Here is a 21435-nt window from a genome sequence, read left to right as displayed (position 1 = left end):
GGATGATTTTTTACCCAAATCCATAGCCTTAATAAATCAGCACATCCCAAACATTAAAGCCTGGATGGTGTGAACAAGCCCATTAAAGTAACCTCAAGTTTTTAGCGAAGTTAACAATAGATCAGTGAATTTTGTAGCTAAAAAATGGAAAAGGAGTAAACTTCTCGTTTTGTAGATAACATGCAATCTTACAGACATGATTAAAATCCTAACCCTAGGTTAATAACCACAATACTCCTGATTTTCAAGCTTCTCCTTCCCGCAAACCTGACAACTCCAACACAGGCAGAAGCACAGAAGTCGATTATGGGGAAAATGCAACTGGACTGTGTGTACACTTCCTCTTCATCGTCTTCTCCTTTTAATCAATAGCGCACCGAGTCTCCAGCTTCTATTGAATTAGGCTTACAAAGCTTTTTTGTTCTCACCTGTCGCTAAGAAAAATCATTCATGGCATCCTGGATCTGAACTAGCGGAGACTGCATGAATCAAAAAGGTAAAAACGTTCCCTCCCTAGGGAGGCCGCCAGCTGTCTCATTGATTCAGCGCTGCTCTTGGCTGATTCGGAGGCTACCCTGGCACCAGTTTCAGAGAGCGCCGTATAATAAGGTACCACAATGCAAACTGTTACCAGGGAGAAACAGAACATCTGGTCTGGAACAAAGACAAAGTCCATTGCTAAGAAGCAGCCTGGCCATCCGCATCCAAGCGTGAATATGCTGGGGCCTGTCACCTAAAAGAGGGGGCCCCTGGAGCCAAATAAGTGAAAATAAAATAAAACCACAAGGAAAAAGAAATCCTGAGAGAGGAACAACATATTATATTCTCACCAGTTCTGTCTAAATGGAAGATGATAGTCTCAAATGAGATACTCTTTCTAAGAGCTATTTTTTTAAAAAATTTGACCAAAAAGAATGGTAAGAATTGAAATTTTAAAAAGCAAAAATCAGCCTATTTGTGTCTTTATTGTATACATGTGTGTTTAATGACTGAAAGCTTCCCTTGCTATCCTGCTGCTGTAAGCAGAGCTAATGACTGGCCTCTGTTCTGTAGAAATATTTTAACTGCCAAGGACCTATTGAAAAGTGGGTAGTGAATGTGAGGGCAGTGAGAAGCAGCACGCGTGATACCTACATATGCCTTCTACCATGCTGTGTACCTACACCCAGAGGTTCAGAGTCGGACACTGTCCAGGTGGGTTTACGAGCTATTGCTCTTTTTGTTGTTTGAGTACTAAATAAGACCTTCAGAAAAGGAGAAGAATCTGACTTCCAAATGCTTTAAAATCCATATTTAAAAAAACCAAAAAAGCAAAAACAAAACAAAAACCCGCTTACCCTGTTGACAAAGCTCCTGTCAGAGTGAGAGTCATTATACTCTCCATAAGGTTTGTGTACTTCATTCCTTTTCAAAGCCATCTGTCTGAATTTAATTCACTGATAATTTTATCAGTCTCCCCATGCTTTGCCTGAAAGCTCTCCATAGCATTTTTTATTCTTCACAGATGTTAACTCTTTAAATGACAGTTTCAACGCAGCTAGAATTTTGATGAAGATACACATTTTCTCTGAAGGATCTCTCTCATATACAACCCATTCCAATTACCCCGCTGCACCAACAGTTGTGCTTTTCAACAAAAGCTGTGGTTCTCCTGGGCAAAGCCAATCTGGATGCAAAACTGTATCTAGGATATTACTAAAGAAGCCACCTAGAGAGCACCATCCCAGGCATGCACAATACCTATGATTTCAGATGCCCTTTTGGAAACTGGAAATCAGAATACATTTTATAGGGATAATTCCAAAATTCCTGCCTAAGTAAGGGCATTTAAGATTATTTTTTTTAAATGCAGACCATTAAAATGTGCTATAGATCTATTTCAAAATCAGCTATTTGAAAGAATTGTTTCTTCTAAAAAAAAAAGAAGAAGAAGAAGAAGAACATTGAAATGGACTTTTAGGTTGTCCTAAGTAGTTTATCTCAAGTATGTTATCTAATCATTTTGAGAATAGTCTATTTTTATTTTCAAGATTAATTTAAGGAAAAGATCTTTGAACAGTTGATGTCACATCCTACTTTTAATTTTGCCCAATAGGCATTTCTAAGCATCTTTGCTAGACGAGGTATGATGCTGGGCACTGCAGGAGGTGGAGGGGAAGGCTCGCAAAAACAACTAGTCCCCAAGAGCTGTGGCCAAGCTAAGAAGATGAAACGCAAAGCAGACTGTGTCTGGTACAAAGTGCTGCACAAGCACAAGCACAAGCAGGAGACAGACTTATGTAACCAGAAACATGGGTGCAGACTTCATAGCAGACCCGTTTTTACTTGGTCCCTGAAAACTGGGTAGGATTTTGAGGAGGAGGAATGAGAATGAGAAGGTATTGGATACTGGAACTCCATTCATAAGAGCATGGATGTGGGACAGCATGGAACAAATTCTGGGAACACCAGTGGCACCACCTGGACTGGATCAGAAGGTATATGAGCAAAGAACCCAGAGAAACAGAGATGTAAAGCAGGGCCATGATTTAGAGATGGAGAGGTGCCACTGGTAACAAAGGTGTCTGAGGAGGAGTAAGACCTAATGTGAACTGCACTTTCGAAAGACAATGGCCATCCTCTGTAGGATGAATGAGGAAGAAAGATATTAAAGACAGGGAAATTTTAAATGTGTTGTCATTAGGAGGGCAAAAGAAGTCCAGGCTTAAGGCAAGGGCAGTTGGAATGAAATTCAGGGAATTTTCTCAAACACTCCAATGAAACAGATGGTATAGATATATTCAAATCAAAAGAAAGGTGGGCTGAGCAAAGCAACCTACAAAAGTACTTTGCTGATTTGCCTCTTTTTGGTTGTTGTTGTTAACTCTTGGGTATCTCAGGTATTGCCACCATTTCACAAAGGAACCAATACAGCCCTTTCTGGAAGTGTCTTCCTCAAACCTGTGATTTTTAACCCCTGGGGTTTGCACCTTTCCTAGAAGTATAATGACACTAGGCTGATGCATGGAGTGTACAGAGCAAGCTCCTATTCCAACTCCCTGCTCCAAAAATCCATTCAAGGGGCGCCTGGGTGGCTCAGTGGGTTAAGCCGCTGCCTTCGGCTCAGGTCATGATCTCAGGGTCCTGGGATCGAGTCCCACATCGGGCTCTCTGCTCAGCAAGAAGCCTGCTTCCCTCTCTCTCTCTCTCTCTCTCTGCCTGCCTCTCCGTCTACTTGTGATCTCTCTCTGTCAAATAAATAAATAAAATCTTAAAAAAAAAATCCATTCAATATACTGTCCTATGATGGAGGACGTGTCAGGTATTAAACTGATAAGGACAAATACTATACTTGATCTTAGCCAAAAGGCTGAAAGGCAATGGTGATTATTTTTTGTCTATTAATGATCACTGATACTGCTTTCAGGACAGTCAGAAAGTTCCTCACACCCATTCTGTGTTTATATTCTCTGAGCTTTCTAGGGAAGACACTATGCTGAAAGCCTGATACATGGACAGGAGAAAGGCCAAGAAAACAAGGCACTGACTCCTCAGTAGTCCAGGTCTAAGTGGCATGACAGGAGGGAATGATGGGAGAGCAAGTTAGTGCCCTAATTAAAATAATATAGATAGATTAAATAGATTAAAACATCAAAAAAGAAGAATAAAAATGTATTGCTTAAAACTGGGGATATGGATGATTATTACTGCCCCTCTGAGGGACAATATGATACAAGAATGGAAGATCTTAATCTTCTCAGGACATGATTATGTTAACTTTCACTAATCTCAAGGATAATGTGTGATACTAAACCAAGTCCCAGCCTAGAAAAACTGCATTCATTTATTTATTTGTTTATTTATTATTTATTTATTTAGGGATACAAGTATTGTATTTTTTTTCAAGTTCTTACTTAAATTCCAGCTAGTTAACATATGGTACGATATTAGTTTCAGGCATAGAATTTAGTGATTCATCACTTACATACAACACCCAACTTATTACCCATCATCTGTTTAACCCATACTCCACCCACAACCCTGTCCTCACCCCTACCCACCTCATCTCCAGTAACTATCAGTTTGTTCTCTATAGTTAAGAGTCTGTTTCTTGGTTTACCCCCTCTTTTTCTCCCCTATGTTCATTTGTTCTGCTTCTTACATCTCACATATTAGAAAAACTGCATTTAGAGCAAAGTGTATAAATGCTTTCCAACAAGCAACTTAGGGGAGAATCTGGCTTAATGTAGTATGGTAGGACTAGCTAGTCATTCACCAAAACCCATTCTCCTTTTTCCCTGAGGACACAGCCAGACTCTATTTCCTGACCTCATGATGGATTCTACAACTGACTTCTGCCTAACTGAAAGTGATCACAAATGATGATCTCCACTTTACCAGCCTGAAAAGCTTTCAGCTTGAGCCTCCATATTCTCTTTTTTGTCTTCTGATGAAGTAGAGGAGCAGACAACTCCAAGTCTCCGTGGGAATGATGGGGCCACATGAGGAAAAGACTGTGTGAGGCAGACATTTCCAACAACCTACACTGGAATGTGTTGGGAATGAGAATACTTTCATAAACTGAGATTTTGGGGTTGTGAGGAATATCAATTAGCCTGCTCTGATTGATATACATTTAAGGCTTTAGAGTCAGACAAACTTAAACCTTTGTTTCAGCTCTGTCACTTCACTAGCTCTGAAAACTTGACCAAGTTCCTTAACCTCTTAGAGCTTCAGTTCCCTTATAAGTAAAACAGGAAAAGTAGAACTGCTGTGAGCATAAAGTAAATAAAGTGTATCTATATCTATTGGTACTGTGCCTGGCAAGAGAAAGCATACACTGTAAGATAGCTATTACTATAATTGGTAGAGAGGAGACATCATTTATATACTCTTATTAGCCAGCATTTAAAAGGCCTTGGGGAATGGGATAAGAAGGTAGACCTATTAGAAATGTTCCTCTCTAGTATTTTCTAGAGAAGGCAACTACAATTTTATCTTCATCTGTTATAAAGAATTACTTCTGATTAAAAGAGTATCTTGTTAATCTCAAGGAATGATAAAGAAACTTAAGATTTAGAGTTGAGATTAAAATTCTAGTATTAATTCTCTAACTCTGGCCATGATTGAATGACTAGTATGGGAAATAGTCTCATTCCAAACTGTGAAACTGTATAATATATAGACAGAGCCAACTGCTGTCAAGCACTAGACAACAAACTATACAGGGCTGTGATCCTTGACAGAAGGGAAACATGTAGGGTGAGCTTCATGTTGACCCCATATTTTATCTAGGGCACTTTCTGAAGTACATAAAGTGCTTGTCTCAGTCAGAGGAGACAAAGTTTGGAATTCAGGGTTGCTTAAGAGACTACAGTTTAAAGAGAAAGGCACTTGAGATGGGAAAGATGCAAAAAGTGGGGTCCCCAGAACTCCGGATAGAGGTGCCCCTCACAACCTTGGCCAAGCACTGGACTGTACTTGAGCAGGGCGAAACTCACTGAGTCCATCAGAGAACAGTTGCTAGGAAGTGATTCCTGAATGAAGATACCAGAAGTTATAAAGTACTGGGAGACTTTGGATTTCTAGCCCATCAGAATGTAATAAAGAGATTTCACTTAGTACTTTGGACACTTGGTTAAGTTTTCACAAAGGCCACACATTAGAAGAAAGGACTATGTCCTAGAATAAGGGATATGATCTGGGGTGAGGGGGTGGAACTGTAAGAGATCCTTTCTAACAATATCTAAAACATCTACAATGGGTTTCTCATCCTCAGCACTACTGAAATATTGGATCAGATTGTTCTTTGTTGTGCCACGCTTTACTTGTAAATTATAAGATGTTTAGCAGCATTCTTAATCTCTACCCACTATATGCCATCATCACTCCCAAGTTGTGACAACCAAAAATCTTTCTATATATACATTGCCAAATGGAGAAAATTGGAGGAAACTACTCCTAGATGAGAACCACCACTCTATAAGATCTAAGTGATCACTATGAATTAACTGTCAGCCAGAGAAACTCAAAATATTGTAAAGAAAACATCATAGTCCATAAATTATGTCTCACCCACAATGTCCAGTATACATTTTTTAAAACTGCTACAAATGCAAATAAGAAAAAAAAGTATAACCTAAAATGAAAATAAATAAAAGTTGGGGCGCCTGGGTGGCTCAGTGGGTTAAAGCCTCTGCTTTCGGCTCAGGTCATGATCCCGGGGTCCTGGGATCGAGCCCCGCATCGGGCTCTCTCCTCAGCGGGAAGCCTGCTTCTCCCTCTCTCTCTCTGCCTGCCTCTCTGCCTACTTGTGATTTCTGTCTGTCAAATAAATAAATAAAATCTTTAAAAAAAATTTTTTTAAAAATTAAAAAAAAGAAAATAAATAAAAGTCAGTAAAATTAGTCCCCCAGAATGATGTTGGTGCTGATATTATCAGAGAAGTACTCTTAAAGCACTATTATAAACATGTTCAAAGATTTAAAGGAAATGAGGAATAGAAAGAATGAATAGAGAATAACAATAGAGACATTAAAACTATTTAAAAAGGGGGGCGCCTGGGTGGCTCAGTGGGTTGAGCCGCTGCCTTCGGCTCAGGTCATGATCCCAGGTCCTGGGTTCGAGCCCCGCATCGGGCTTTCTGCTCAGCAGGGAGCCTGCTTCCTCCTCTCTCTCTGCCTGCCTCTCTGCCTGCTTGTGATTTCTCTCTGTCAAATAAATAAATAAAATCTTAAAAAAAAAAAACTATTTAAAAAGGAACCAAACAGAAATTCGAGAACTGAAAAATAAAATATGTGAGATAAAAAACTCACTGGATGAGCTTAGGTGAAAACTGGACAATGGAAACAAAGGGATTAGTGAGCTTGAAGATGGGTCAATAGAAACAGTCCTAACTGAAGAATAAAACTAAATATTAATTTTTAAAAAAGAATAGCACCTTAGTGTTCTGTGTCAGTAGAAAGATGTTTAATTGTCATACAATTAGAGTATCACAAAAATAGGAGAGAAAGAGATTGAGCATAAAAATATTTGAAGAAAATAATAAATGAAATTTCCCCAATTTGATGAAAAATATCAATGCACAGATCTGAAAAGCTGAGCAAACCAAAAACAGTATAAGTACAAAGAAGACCATACCTGGGCACATGATAGTAAAACAGTTGAACACCAAAAATAAAGAAATATTTAAGAGCAGCCAAAAGGGAAAAATTATTGTACATAGGAGAACAATACTAGGGACAACTCTGACTTCTCATTAGAAACAATGGTGGCCATAAGACAATGAAACAACATCTTTAAACACTAAAAAGGGGACTTTAGCTTCCAGCCAAAATGGAATTTCAAAACAACCTAAAATAAGAAAAGAAGGGAAATGAAATACATGAAACAAAGGTTTAAAAAAAAAATTGGATATCAGTCAACAAAGCACAGTGATCCCGGAAAGACAGGAAATAAATAAGGTGAGGTTCATTATTGCCCCATTTTCCTGGCTTAAGAGTTTCCAGGCCACTGGCAGGGAGGGAGAAACCAGGCAGAGCCCATCAGACTATCTGAGTTGAGGAGATGGAGCTTAGAGCCCAAGGAAAACAATGCAAATGGTATTTGAAGAAAGATGGGCACAAAGAGAACCTTGGAAGTCTCCAGAGAGTCTCCCTCAGGTACTGAGCACAGTCATTTGAGGAAACTACCTGGGGCCAGGGAATTAAAGGAATAGTACCCAGTGGCCCCAAAGGACAAGGACCAGTGCCCACTATCATCAGCCAGACTAAATAGACCCATCACTCAGGGAACATTGGATAAAGTACTTGGAAAAGTATTACATTACACATGAGGAATAACTAATTATCCCTAAACTAAGTGACGTTCTGGTTATACATAATGAAATTATAAAAGCAAGACCCAAGATGTTCAAGCTGTTTCCAAGTAACTTAACTGCATCCTAGAACAAAGCACAGGAATATTTAAAATAATATAAAAATATTCAGTACCCAACAAATAAAATTCACAGTTCCTGGGATCCAATCTAAATCTAAAGAGCATACAGAGAAGCCAGAATATATAACCCGTAAAGGGGAGGTAAATCAATCAATTGAAACTAACCCAGACCGAGACCAATGTTAGAATTAACAGACAGGGGCACTAAAATAATTATTAAGACTGTTTTCCATATGTCCAAATTTTTAAGTAAAGACTAGAAATATTTTTTTGAAAGGGAGATTCTCCAAAGCCAAAGGTCTGGAGCAGTCAAACTGGATATGAAAACAGCCTAGGATGAAAAATGCATTGGATAGGAATAACAAGAGATTAGATATTTCAGAAGAAGAAAATAATAAACTTGAAGAAGTGACAATAGAAATTATCCAAAATAAAACTCAGAAAGAAAAAAAGAATTTACAAAAATGAACAAAGCCTCAGTCAGTGAGGTGTGGGCCATGTTCAAGTGGCCTAATATTTATGTAATAAAAATCTCTAAAGAAAAAGGGAGGGACCCAAAAATATATTTGAAAAAAATGATGGTCATTTTTTTTCTAAACTGATAAAAACCATAAACTGACAGATCCAAGAAGCTCAACAAATCCTAAGAACAAGAAATAGGAATTAAACTACCAAAATACATTAATCAAATTGGTCAAAACCAGTGATAAAGAGAAAACCTTAAGAGCAGCCTAGTAACAGAGGGTCAGGGTGAGGAGAAGGAGAGCATGTTACATTTAATTAATTAATTACTTTATTAATTAAATAAGAGAGCAGATTTCTCTGCCATCCCAAACAAAGCAAGCAAGAAGACAATGGAGCAACGCCTTTAAAACACTGAAAGAGAAAAATAATCTGCCAACCTAGAATTCTATACCTAGAAAAAATATTTTACCAAAAGTGAAGGCAAAATAAAGTCTTTGAGACATGCAAAAACTGAAATAATTTATCATCAGAAGATGCATTACAAGAAGTATCAGAGGAAGTCCTTCAGACCAAACAAAAAAGATATGAAATGGAAAATATGGATCTATACAAAAGAATGGAGATTACTAGAAAAGGTAGCTACATGGATAAATATATGCTTTTATTCTTATTTGTAGATCAATTTAAAAGAGAATTTACTATTTAAATAAAATTAATAGCAATATGTTATAGGGTTTATAACATGTACAAATAAGATATCTGACAGAAATAGTCTAAAGGAGGAAACAGGTGTATGATTATTACATTATATGAGAAGTTGTCTAATACTAATTTTAAGTAGACTATAATAAGTTAAGAATGCATATTTTTATTCAGATCAATGCCTTTAAAAAATGAGATATAATTCCAAAGCCAAAATAGGAAATAAAACAATATGAAAATATTTGATAAAGCCAATCTGCAATTGTACTTCTTACTCTCTGTATGACCTTATGTGAGTTATTTCAACTTCTCCCTTTTTTTTTTCCAGAGAGAGCATGAACAAGCAGGGGTGTAGGAGCAGAGGAAGAGGGAGAGAGGGATTCTTATACTTCATGCCCACAATGGAGCCCAATGTGGGGCTTGATCTCACAACCCTGAGATCATGACCTAAACTGAAATCAAGAGTCAGACACTTAACCAAAGGAGCCACACTGGTGCCCCTACTTCAAATTCTCTTAACTTCTATTTCCTCATCTCTCACTAAATATATTTAATAATACTAATTTCATTATATTGTGATGACAATCTAGACTTTAAGTTCATTGGGGAAAAGGACAGTATCTTACTAATTTTTATATTGCCTATACCAGGCATAATGCTTGATAAACATATTTTTATATTTACTAAACTTTTTATTATAATACCTTACACCTTGTAAAGTGATTTAGTGCCTGGTATATAATGAATAACAAATATTTTTAAGTGAATTCATAGCAAAATATTCTACAAAATGATGAAATATAAAAAGACCATAAATGTATCAAATTAATTAAAATGTCATGTATTTCTATTTGCAGTAAGTCAAGGGAGAACTGCACTTCTTTATGCCAAAAAAAGTCACATTAAGGATATTTGAGGATGTTACTCCATATATTTGCCTCAATAATATTGATATGAATATCAAAATCTACCTTACAAATGTCACCAAAAAAGAAGTTTATCCTCCAAGCTTTTAAAACTGTCACAGGCTAAGTCTTGATGACCTCAAACAATTGTTCTTCCCAAGTCAGGTGGTCTCTGAGGGCTCTGATCTGCAGCAAATCCACCAAAAGAAAGGAAAACATTAATTGTCTCCATGTCACAGTCACAGATGGCTGCCTGATTAACAGGTACTAAGGTCCTGAACTGTTTGACTAAGAACCACTTTAATTTAAATATTAAGTATGGTCAAGGATTAAAAAAAAAAAAACAAGAGTAACTTACTGCTTCATCTCTAAGAAGATGTATCAGAATGTCTTCAGATATGAGGAATATTTACCAGCCTTAAGGGATCCCCACTCACTCCTCTCATAAGTAGTAATAGCAATCATAAATAATTGAGCACAAATTTCATCAGACCCTGAACAAAGAACTTTGCATATATTATTTAACTTAATGTTTATAACTCCACAGACCAAATATTATATATACATTATCATTTTGTATATAAGAAAACTAAATCTTAGGGCCATTTATTGACTTGTGCAGAATCACATATTCAGGAGACAGAAACAAACATGAACAGGATCAATCTAAGATTACGAAATCCAGATTCTCTTAAACAGTTGAGCCTTTGCCTTCCTTAAATTTATTGTGGAAATGAGGAAATTTGATATCAGAACAGTATTCACCTAAAGAAGTGTATATAACATTGTGTTCTAACATACTGTTTATAACCCAGTTAGTTTCAGTCTGAAATTTTGGGAGGCATCCTGTGATTTACACATAAAGCTCTTGTTCGTTCTTTCTTTCTCTCTCTCTCTCTCTCTCTCTCTCTCATACACACACACACACACACACGCACGCACACACACACACAGATAAACATACTTTAGAATCAGTGTAGTGAATGGAAAGAACACAGCCTTCAAAGTCAGCTAAATTTGTTTCATACTTTGGCTCTACCGCTTACAAGCTGCATAATCCCGACAGAATATTCACCTTTCTGTTTTGTGTTATGTAAAATGAGGATAATAGTGTCTACCCTGTAGAGCTTCTTGAGGTTTAACTTAGATAGCATTTGAGACAGGTCCCAACACAGAGACCAGTAAATATTTCCCATCTTCTTTCCTCCTTCAAAAACTCACAAGCATATAAAATTAAAGACTCTTACCAACAAAGAAATGACTGGCTAATTAGGCATCGTCCACTGACGTGTAAACACTACTGGAGAGCACAGGTTCTGCTTTGGTGTCCCAAATACCAAAGGGCTGTGTCTGCCCGGTCTCCTCTTGTAGGCTCCATAACCTACCACCAGATGGCAGAAGATGTGTGATGAATCAGATGCAATGGGGGCTCTGGAATGGGAAGAAGATGGGCATTACAGAGAAAACAAATAGTATGGATGCTTTCCACAGATGGACAGAAGACATTGTATAGCTGATTCCTATTGTCCATGAAAAGGCAATGCTTAAGATCTCTTCCAACTCTTAAGAGTTATAGTCTTACATTTCTCAAGAGAGCTCTGGTCCATGTTAGATTCAAAATCACACAATTCTCAGATTCTTAATATCAAGACTAAGTTAGTGTGGATCTAATTAAAATGATTCTAACTTGAGTATCATAATGAAGAATGGCAGAAACCAATTATAACAATGAATTTTTTTAATCCATCAGTCCATAAATATATAAAATACATTTTACATGTATGTCTGTTTTATTTTTAAGTGGGGTGGAGAAGAAAAAGCTCTTCTTTATAGAAGAATTATAACTGGGGCACCTGAGTGGCTCAGTGAGTTAAGCCTCTGCCTTCGGGTCAGGTCATGATCCTGGTCCTGGGATCGAGCCCCGTATTGGGCTCTCTGCTCAGCAGGGAGCCTGCTTCCTCCTCTCTCTCTGCCTGCCTCTCTGCCTACTTGTGATCTCTGTCTGTCAAATAAATAAATAAGTAAAATCTTTTTTAAAAAAGAATTATAACTAATAAATGATTGAGAATAGTTAACGGAATTGGAAAATCATTGGAAAACCACCATATTAATAACTGATTCAAGTAAGAATCAACAATATATGTCTAAACAAAGGTGAAAGTTTGTTAAAGAAGAGGATATTCACACAGTGTGAAGTCTCACCTCACTGATTACATATCAATTTCAAAGAGGAAAAGGTATGTTTGGTAGTGGGAAAACCCAGTGGATTTCATCTTAACCAAATGATCAAACTTTACATCACCAATGAAGGCCTAAATGACTTAATGTGTCTCCTAATTGGAGGTACTGAGAAGGGTACAACATCAAGTCTGTAGTATTCCTGAAAAAAAAAAAGTTTTTTTTTTCACCTGAATCATAATAAAACAATCAAATCCCAATTAAAGGATTATCTATAAAGTAACTGATCTTGACTTTTCAAAAATGACAAGAAATCACCAGGGAACTATTCTAGGAAGACCTTAAAGATGCATGACAAATAAATGCAATGAATGATCTTTGACTAAATCCTGACTTTAAATTTTGAAAAAAAAAATTAACCTATGAAAACACTACTGGGACAATTATGAAATTCTGAATATGGACAGTATATTAGATCATGGTATTAGCATTAGATGTCTCGAGTATGAAAATATTTGGTTATATCAAAGAATGTCCATTTCTTAGAAGACACAAGCTAAAGGGTGAAGTATCATGAATCCTGCAACACTGCACCTAACCCTCAAATTGTTCAGGAAAAGTAAAAGAAAGTGTGTGTATATGTGTGTGTCTGTGTCTGTAATTTCATATATGCAGCTAAGACCAGAGGAAGGAGCCATTTCTTTCTAACACTGGCAAAGTCTATTGTCTAATCCTTTATTCTTTTGATTTGCCTTTCCAGTTGGACCCAGAGAAGTGACAATCAATGCACCCATAAACCTGGCTGCTCTGAGCTCTGGCAGCACACTCATTTGTAAGGATACATGTGGGCTCCACAGATGGCAGTAGGTAACTTTATCTGAATTTATTCTCCACCTGGAATGGAAGTGGGTCATCACATCCGCATTTGAGAAAGGTCAAACTTCAGAGCTTCTCTCAGCACCCAAGCTGTTCTTCCTTGTATTATTACACTTTACAGGGCTCCATCCAAGTCTATTTTGAGATTTTTTTTTTAATGGGGAAGTTGGTATGGTGTCTTTGATCCATTGAAATATATTTGCTAAGGCACAAACTCTATCCAGTATGATGCCCTCCCACTCCCATTGTCCCTTATGTTTGACCCTCAGTCATGTTAAATCTGAAACATATACAGGAATCTGTTAGATGTTGAAAGAAACAACATGGGCTGGGAATTCATTCGGGCATGGATTTTTCTGACAGATTTACCCTGGTAGGTCTGGACCGTCTTTAAGTAATTCCTTTTTCCTATGCACTTTCTCAGCAGCATGATATTTGTAAAAGTATATCTTTATCTTTCACTATTATCCTAACCTGAATCCAGAAGAAACACAAGAATTCCCAGTGTTTCACAGTGTTAGACGAATCACCTAATCTCTGCATTTCTGCTGCCTTACCTCTAAAATAGCAATTCTAAGTATTTCATTGAGTTGCATAAGAAATGAAAATAGAGACTTCCTGCTTCATCAGGAGCTCCTAGAGAGCAGGGGTTTCCCTATTCATATTTGTGTCACAGCACCAGGATTTAAAATACACATTTGATTGAATGGTATGCCTGAATACAGATGCTTTAACAAAGACAGTGCCCTACTCTCATATAGTCTAGGGAAGAACATTTTGACTAATAGATTCCATAGATATATAATATTACAGTTGATGTTGGTAGGTCTTATATCTGTTTGTGTTGCTATTCTTACACTGAATGACAATAGTTCTTAGCTACAAAATACTAACTTGAGTTTAGCACATACGTTGCTTATAATTAGATGGTTAAGATGAACTCAGTGATAAAAATATTATTCAAAGGGACACCTGGGTGGCTCAGTAGGTTAAAGCCTCTGCCTTCAGTTCAGGTCATGATCCCAGGGTCCTGGGATTGAGTCCCACATGGGGCTCTCTGCTCGGCAGGGAGCCTGCTTCCCCCTCTCTCTCTGCCTGCCTCTCTGCCTATAAATAAATAAAATCTTTAAAAATATATATACATTATTCAAAATTTTTCATATGTTAGGACAGGGCTCAGTAACTTTTTCTATAAAAAGCCAGATAATAAATAGCTAGGTTTTGAGGACTATGTAGTCTCTGTCACAACTATTCAGTGCTGTCACTATAATAGGAAAGTACCACGGACAGCACCTAAATGTGTGAGCACAGCTGTGTTTTATGGACACTGATATATGAATTTCATATAATTTTCACATGTCTCAAATATTATTTAATGTTTGATTCAAACAATTAAAGATGTTACTCTGAGCTAAAAGCACACAAAAAAGGGCATTTTTGTGACAGGATATAATGTGTTAGGATATTGTGCTAAGATATTACATGACTTTATCACGCATTTTTATATCAACCTAGAATTCAACTTCTGAAATCATGAGCTAAATAGATATTGAATTGAAATTCCTATTTTAAAAAGAAAGAGTGAGGACAGTCATAAGTGTCACCTTAAAAGGCAATTCTTTTTCAGAAATTTACTGATTTTTCACTATTTTTTAATGACAATAAAAATTTCTAAAACTATCAGTGAACTGTAAGAATTATTTTCACTGTGGGGTGCCTGGGTGGCTCAGCCATTAAGCATCTGCCTTTGGCATGGGTCATGATTCCAGGGTCCTGGGACGGAGGCCCACATTGGACTCCCTGCTCAGCAGGAAGTCTGCTTCTCCCTCTTTCTTTGCCTGCCACTCCCCATGCTTGCACTCTCTCCCTCTGTCAAATAAATAAATAAGACCTTTTAAAAATAAATAAGTAAATTAGACCTGCCTCAATGGGTGTTAATGTCTTATAGATACCACTTAACAGCATATTTACTCATTCACTTTATACAATGATCCCCCAATACGAACTTTAGAGCTCTCATTTTTTGGGGTTTTTTTTGTTTTGTTTTTTTGTTTTTTCAAAAAATATGTGGTTTTTTTCCCCTTGACATGTGAGTATCCCAATTAGGTGTTTGGTATATGTCAACAGCAGGAACAAATCCAGAAAGCCAGCAGGAGAATGAAAGTGTATTAAAAAACAAACAAACAAACAAACAAAAACCTCTTATAAAGGAAAAGGGAGCATGTTAGACGATTGTTCAACACTCTCTTACTGATTTGCTCAAGACTTCAAGACTCTATGATTAAAAATCTATGTCATTTTTTTACATGGTATCACAAGGGGTGGGGAGAATTGGAGTTATTCATTTAATAGTTATATACCGTGTTCCTCTTATATGCCAAGGGCTCCCCTGGCATTAATAAAGCAGTGGTCAACCAATCAACCAAGCTACCTACTCTCACAGACTTATATTCTAGTGAGGGAACATAGACAAATAAAGAAGAAAAATGTCGGATAATGACAGATGCAATGCAAAGAATTTTCACAGGCTAATGTGACAGAGAACAAGTACCAGAAAGGCCAGTTACACCAGGTGACCAGAAAAATGTCTCTCAGAGTAAGTGATACTAAAATTGGGCTATAATTTATAAGGAGAAACTTGTTGGAATAACAGCAGGGGGAGGGGAATGCATTTTGGGCAGCGGAAACAACTAATACTAAGGCCTTCTTGGGTAAGAAGGAGTCGGTCTATTTGAGAAACTTAAATATTTTCATGGCTAAAGCACAGGGAGTGAAAGTGAGTAGAGATGAATTCAGGTGGGTAGCCAGGTCGTGTAGGGTCAGCCAAGGTAAGAAGTCTGGACTTTATTCTAAGTATGATAGGGGAAGAAGGTAAGGAGGGAAACTGGTAAAGAAGGTATCACAGTAGTCCAGGCCAGAGATGACAGTAGGTCTGACAAGGATAGGAGTAGCAACAGAGCTGAAGAAAAGTGGAAAAAGGTCAGCCTGTTTTAAAGATACAGCCACGAGGTCAGTCCATTACAGGGTTAGAAGTGGGAGGTAAGGAAAAGAAGAATCAAAGATGACTCCTCCAATTTTGGTTGTAGCAACTAGATGGATAAGGTTGTCATTTGCCAAGAAAGCAAGACAAAGGGGAAGCAGGTTTGGGGTGGGGGACAGATCATGAGTTCTGTTTTGGTCATACTGTATTAGTTTCCTAGGGCTCTTGTAAAAAATTACCCAGATAGGGTGGTTTAATGCAACAGAAACTTATTTCTCAAGTTCTGGATGCCTGAAATCAAAATCAAAGATGGACAGAGTAATAAATTCTAACTGATTCATTCTAATCCTATATCTATTGAAAGCTGAAAAGATCTCTTTGATTAAGAGAAACAATAGAATAATGATTAAGAGTATACATGGTTTTTTTGTTTTTTTTTTTTCAGGTAGATAGCCTGGATTTAATTCCTGATGCTGCCACTTACTAGCTGGGAGACTCTGGACAAACTATCTGAACTCTGCATGCCTCCATTTCTTTATCTGTAAAGTGGGGCTACAATCCAATTCTGATGCTAGCTACCTAGAGTTAGGCAAAGCTTTATAGGTTAAGGGCTCAGGCTTTCACAAGACTGTTCTCACATCAAACGGTGTCAATAAGCTCAGGGATTCCCAAGCCACCTCCACTTCTGACCAGCTGGCTAAAAATCCGGTAACACAACTTGTAGAACTCAGGAAAGCCCTATTCCATTACAATTTTGTTATAGCAAAAGAATACAACTCAGAATCAGTGAAAAGAGGAGACACACAGGGTACAATCTGTAAGAATGCCAAATGCCAAACTTCCATATCTTCTCCCTGTGGATTCAGGACACATCACCTGGCTCACCCAGGCTTTAATGGGTAGAATTTTCCTTAGGGTGTCATTATGGAGACATGATTGGCTGAATCATTGGCCATGTGACTGAATTCAATCCCAAGCCCCGCCTTCCCTCCCAGGAGGTTGAGCTAATGTTGCATGGCTCAAAGACTCAACTGATCAATCACATATTGGTCTTTCCAGCAGTCACCCCTCCAACCCTGATACTATAGGGGAACTTGTTATGAGTTGTCTCATTAGCAAAAACTATCAGGGCCTACCATGAATAACAAAACTGCAGAAATTCCAAGGATTTAGAGGCTCTCTCCGAAGAACCAGGAAAAAGGGAAGCCAAAGTCTTCATTATACAACAGGACCTAAAAAAATCTACCTCAGAGGATTGTTATAAGGATTAAAAGAGCTAATAAATGTAAAGTACTTAAAACGCTGCCTGGCACTACAGAAATGTTAGCTACCTTTGTTCACTAAATATTAGATAGTCCTACATACATTAAGTCCGATTAAATTTCATATTCCTGCTATATTTTCCTCCCTAAGAGAGATAATCCACCTTGACTTCTTCAAACGTAGTAGACCTCATGGGAGATTCTTCCTAAGGCTGAACTATATGCATTTTTCATCTATCTTTTCAAGATCTGTGACAAATGTCTTCATTTTTTTAAGATTTCATTTATTTATTTATTTTAGAGAGAGAGAGAGAGAGAGAGCGCGCGCAAGTTAGCAGGGAGAGGGGGAGGGGGGGAGAAAATCTCAAGGAGATTCTGCACCAAGGGTGGAGCCCTACATAGGGCTCAATCTCAGGACCCTGAGATCATGACCTGAGCCAAAACCAAGATTTGGATGCTAACTGACTGAGCCACCTAGATTTCTAGTATGGTATCATCATATACCAAATAGAGCATGGTTTTTATAAAAAGCCTAAGAACTGATGAGTGACTGAGATAACTACTAGCAATCAGTACTCCCAATTAAAACTTCCCACCATAATGTAACATAATAATCAACTTACATTTTCTATTTTTTGTTTTTTGTTTCAACAAATATTTATTTAGTACTATTCTAGGTGCTGAATCTATAGCAGTGAACCAAGAAAAGTTATTGCCTTCACTGAGAGGGAGAGCTTGTATACTACTGGGAAATTCAGATAATCACATTTTAAAATATGTATTTATAATATACATTTAATATATTTAGTATATACAGCATGTACTATATACTTAATACATATAACATAAATAATGAAAAATAAAGCAGAATTAGGGACAGAGTGTGATGAACTGTTCTGTATTTAATTGGGTGTTCAGAGAAGTTTTTGCTGATGGGATAATATTTAAAGAGAATCTGGAATGAAGTGGTTCCTGATTATCCTGACCTGTTTCCTGCTCTTTTGTACCTGAGTCTTTTTTCCCTCACCTCTATCTCGACTAAACCAGTTGAACCTGTTTATAGCTGCCCATTTCTTCCACATGCCAAGGTCAGTTTGAAATTCAATGATGTCCTACACCTAGTCATTTTGAGACAGCATCAAATTTAATAAAATTGTAATGCCTATATTGATGTTTTAAGGATTTTAGTCTGAGAGAGTGGTTAAGAGGGTGATTTTGTAGAAAGGACACAGGGGCCAACTTCACCCAGGCAGCTTAGTAATCTTTCCCTTGAGAAAGCAGCAGAGTTATTTTTTATTTCTTTTTTTATATTCTGCAACTGCAGATTTCAGTTAATATTAAATTACTTATCAGAGAGAGTTTGGAATATGGTTTTCTTTATATTCCATTTGACTTAACATCATTTCTCTATAGTGAAGTTTCCGTGCTATAAAAGCTCTTTTTATAGATAATTGAACCTGAGAGCAAAATCTAGGCATTTTGAAGGAAATATAGCTGATTCTCTTTCCAGGGGAAAATAATTCTGGCTTCCTTCCTGGAACCAGTGAAGTATGAGGCAAATGACAGTCCTTGATTTCGATCAAAGATCCAAGACTATTCTCTGACAGTTGGGGGCAGATCATCAAGTGAAAGCCTGCCTCATCTACTCTACTGTCTATTCAAGGCATCCAGCACTCAGATAACAAATGATAGGCTACTAAAGCCATTAACAAGGAAAAAATGCATTGATAAACTTCTCTTCACAAAAAATCAGCAGAAATATTAATTTAACCTAAATTATGAAAGATACATGGATGAAAGAGAGAGGGAGAGAGAAAGAGAGAGAAAGGAAAAGAGAGGAGAGGGAGGAAAATAAAGAACAAAAGAAAAAGAAAAAAAGAGTTATCAGCAGAAAGGATATCCTCATTCATTGTCAGAAAATAGCACTAGAAACAGATAAATTCCTTAGTTAAAATCAGGGAAGGGGTTATGTTCAGTTTTATTACTGATAGCAGGGTTGTACATTACAGACCATTACAAACAGAATGGTATGAACAAAGCAGCAGATACATACAATCAAACCGTCTATTGAGGCATGGAACCACAGGGCAGAAGCAATCACCATGGAAAGCAGTGTAGTGACAATACAATTTTAAATCCATTTGATAGGCAAACTATATCAGTTGAAATTTCTCAGGATGAATGAGTTTAAAACTCGTTATCTATAGAGCAGCCTATCCCATGATACCACTTTATTTATTCAGATGGAGATTGGAGAATATGGGTAAACATTACAGCTCCAGCCACAACATGTTTTGTAGATAAATCCTGTACAGTATTTGTTCTCTATGCCTTTGCATATGGTTCTTTTCCACTGTAGAAGAAAAGAGTGGGGCATGAGGGGAACAGTGAAAGGGATATCTTTAAAAGACACATGCACAGAACTGTGAAATGGCAACATGTGTTTGCCATGCAGGCCATAACAGCACTGGAAGTCATTCTGTCATTTAATGTTCCCAATTTAGAGTTTTAAATAGCTGGGAAACGCTATTCTTTGAGCAGTCTATAAGACAGTAAAATTCATTATGTCTAAAGGCACCAGTTAGCCAGAACACACAGCAAGGTAACTTCACAAAGTGCAGGTCATAAAACATAATTTGTTTTATGGTTGAATATTCACATTTCCCCTTTATTCCATTTGGAACCCGAGTTAGTTTCAGCTGAAGGAAATGAAATGTCTAAAATGGAATGAAGGTACAAAATGTTTCTGCGAAAGTACAATAAAAATAATTTTTGAAGGAACTGTGGTTGGAGAAGGCTGGAAACATCTTCCATGGAGAGGGTGAGAGCTAATATAAAATTTAAACATTCAGGGGCTCCTGGGTGGCGCAGTTGGTTCTGCATCTGACTTTTGGTTTCGGCTCAGGTCATGATCTCAAGGTTATGAGATGGAGCCCCACATTAGGCTCTGGGCTTAGTTTGGAATCAGCTGGAGACTTTTTCTCCCTCTCCCTCTGCCCCTTCTGCTAATGTGCCCCGCACACATGCTCTCTCTCTCTCTTAAAAATAAATCTTAAATCTTAAATAAATCTTAAAAAAAAACACAAAACTTAAACATTCAGTATAAAAATTTCGTCACAACTCTTATGGTCTGCAGATATTCCTTCATTTACCGAAAGACACACACACATTTACACTAGACAAAGGACTCTGTCTTGATAAATGTCTTAACTCTTCTACTGAAAGCTGAACCCTCCATCTTATTTGTCCATTTCTTTGTTTAGTCATGAAAAATTTGCTATTTTAAGTAGAAAAAAGAATACGGTGATCAAAAAGATCTATTTCCCCCATGTGGAAGAACTTTTGGTGAGTTCATAGACTGCGGGATGAAATACCATATTTGGAAATTACTGAAGTGAACAACATATTTGTTGAATGTGCCGCATGCACTTAGTGTTACAGAGATGGAGTCAGGTGGGGGTACTGGTGTGGGATTTGGAGTAGGTCACTTAATCTCCACTTGGTTTTCATTTGTTTTTTTCCTCCCCCATCTATAAAACAAGGAATTTAGATTAGATCATCTGAGTCCCAATCAAATGTTTTGATTTGAGTCTTTGTTAATGACCTTACAATGGTACAAAAACTTTTTTTCCATTATTTTTTTTTAGAGGAAGAGCATTCTTAGATCATATGAACTATTCTTTTTTTTTTTAATTTTTTTTTTTATTTATTTGACAGAGAGAGACCACACGTAGGCAGAGAGGCAGGCAGAGAGAGGAGGAAGCAGGCTCACTGCTGAGCAGAGAGCCCGATGCGGGACTCGATCCCAGGACCCCGAGATCATGACCTGAGCCGAAGGCAGAGGCTTAACCCACTGAGCCACCCAGGCGCCCCTCATATGAACTATTCTTTACCAAACACATACATTCTCACTTTCAATACCCATGACAAACATACAAGGGTATTATTATTAACATTTGAATTATTTTTTAAGTAAGAAAATAAGGAAGCCTAGAAGGATTAAATAAAATTCTCAAGTTTCACAGTTATGAAGTAGAAGAGGTCTGTCAAATCTAGGTCCATCTGATGGCAAAGTCAGGTTCTTAATCGCTAGTCCATATTACCAACCATAGGGAATGTGATAGGTCCCAGGGCCTCATTTTAGATTTTT

The 21435-nt window shown here is 37.4% G+C and overlaps 1 pseudogene; it reads right to left on the bottom strand.

The window, feature by feature from the left end:
• Positions 1 to 3242: 3242 nt before the first annotated feature.
• Positions 3243 to 3361, bottom strand: LOC125081564 (uncharacterized; annotated as a pseudogene).
• Positions 3362 to 21435: the final 18074 nt, after the last annotated feature.

Source organism: Lutra lutra, chromosome 11 (assembly GCF_902655055.1).
Source record: "Lutra lutra chromosome 11, mLutLut1.2, whole genome shotgun sequence".
Classification (NCBI taxonomy): domain Eukaryota; kingdom Metazoa; phylum Chordata; class Mammalia; order Carnivora; family Mustelidae; genus Lutra; species Lutra lutra.
This window is presented reverse-complemented; position numbering and strand designations above follow the sequence as displayed.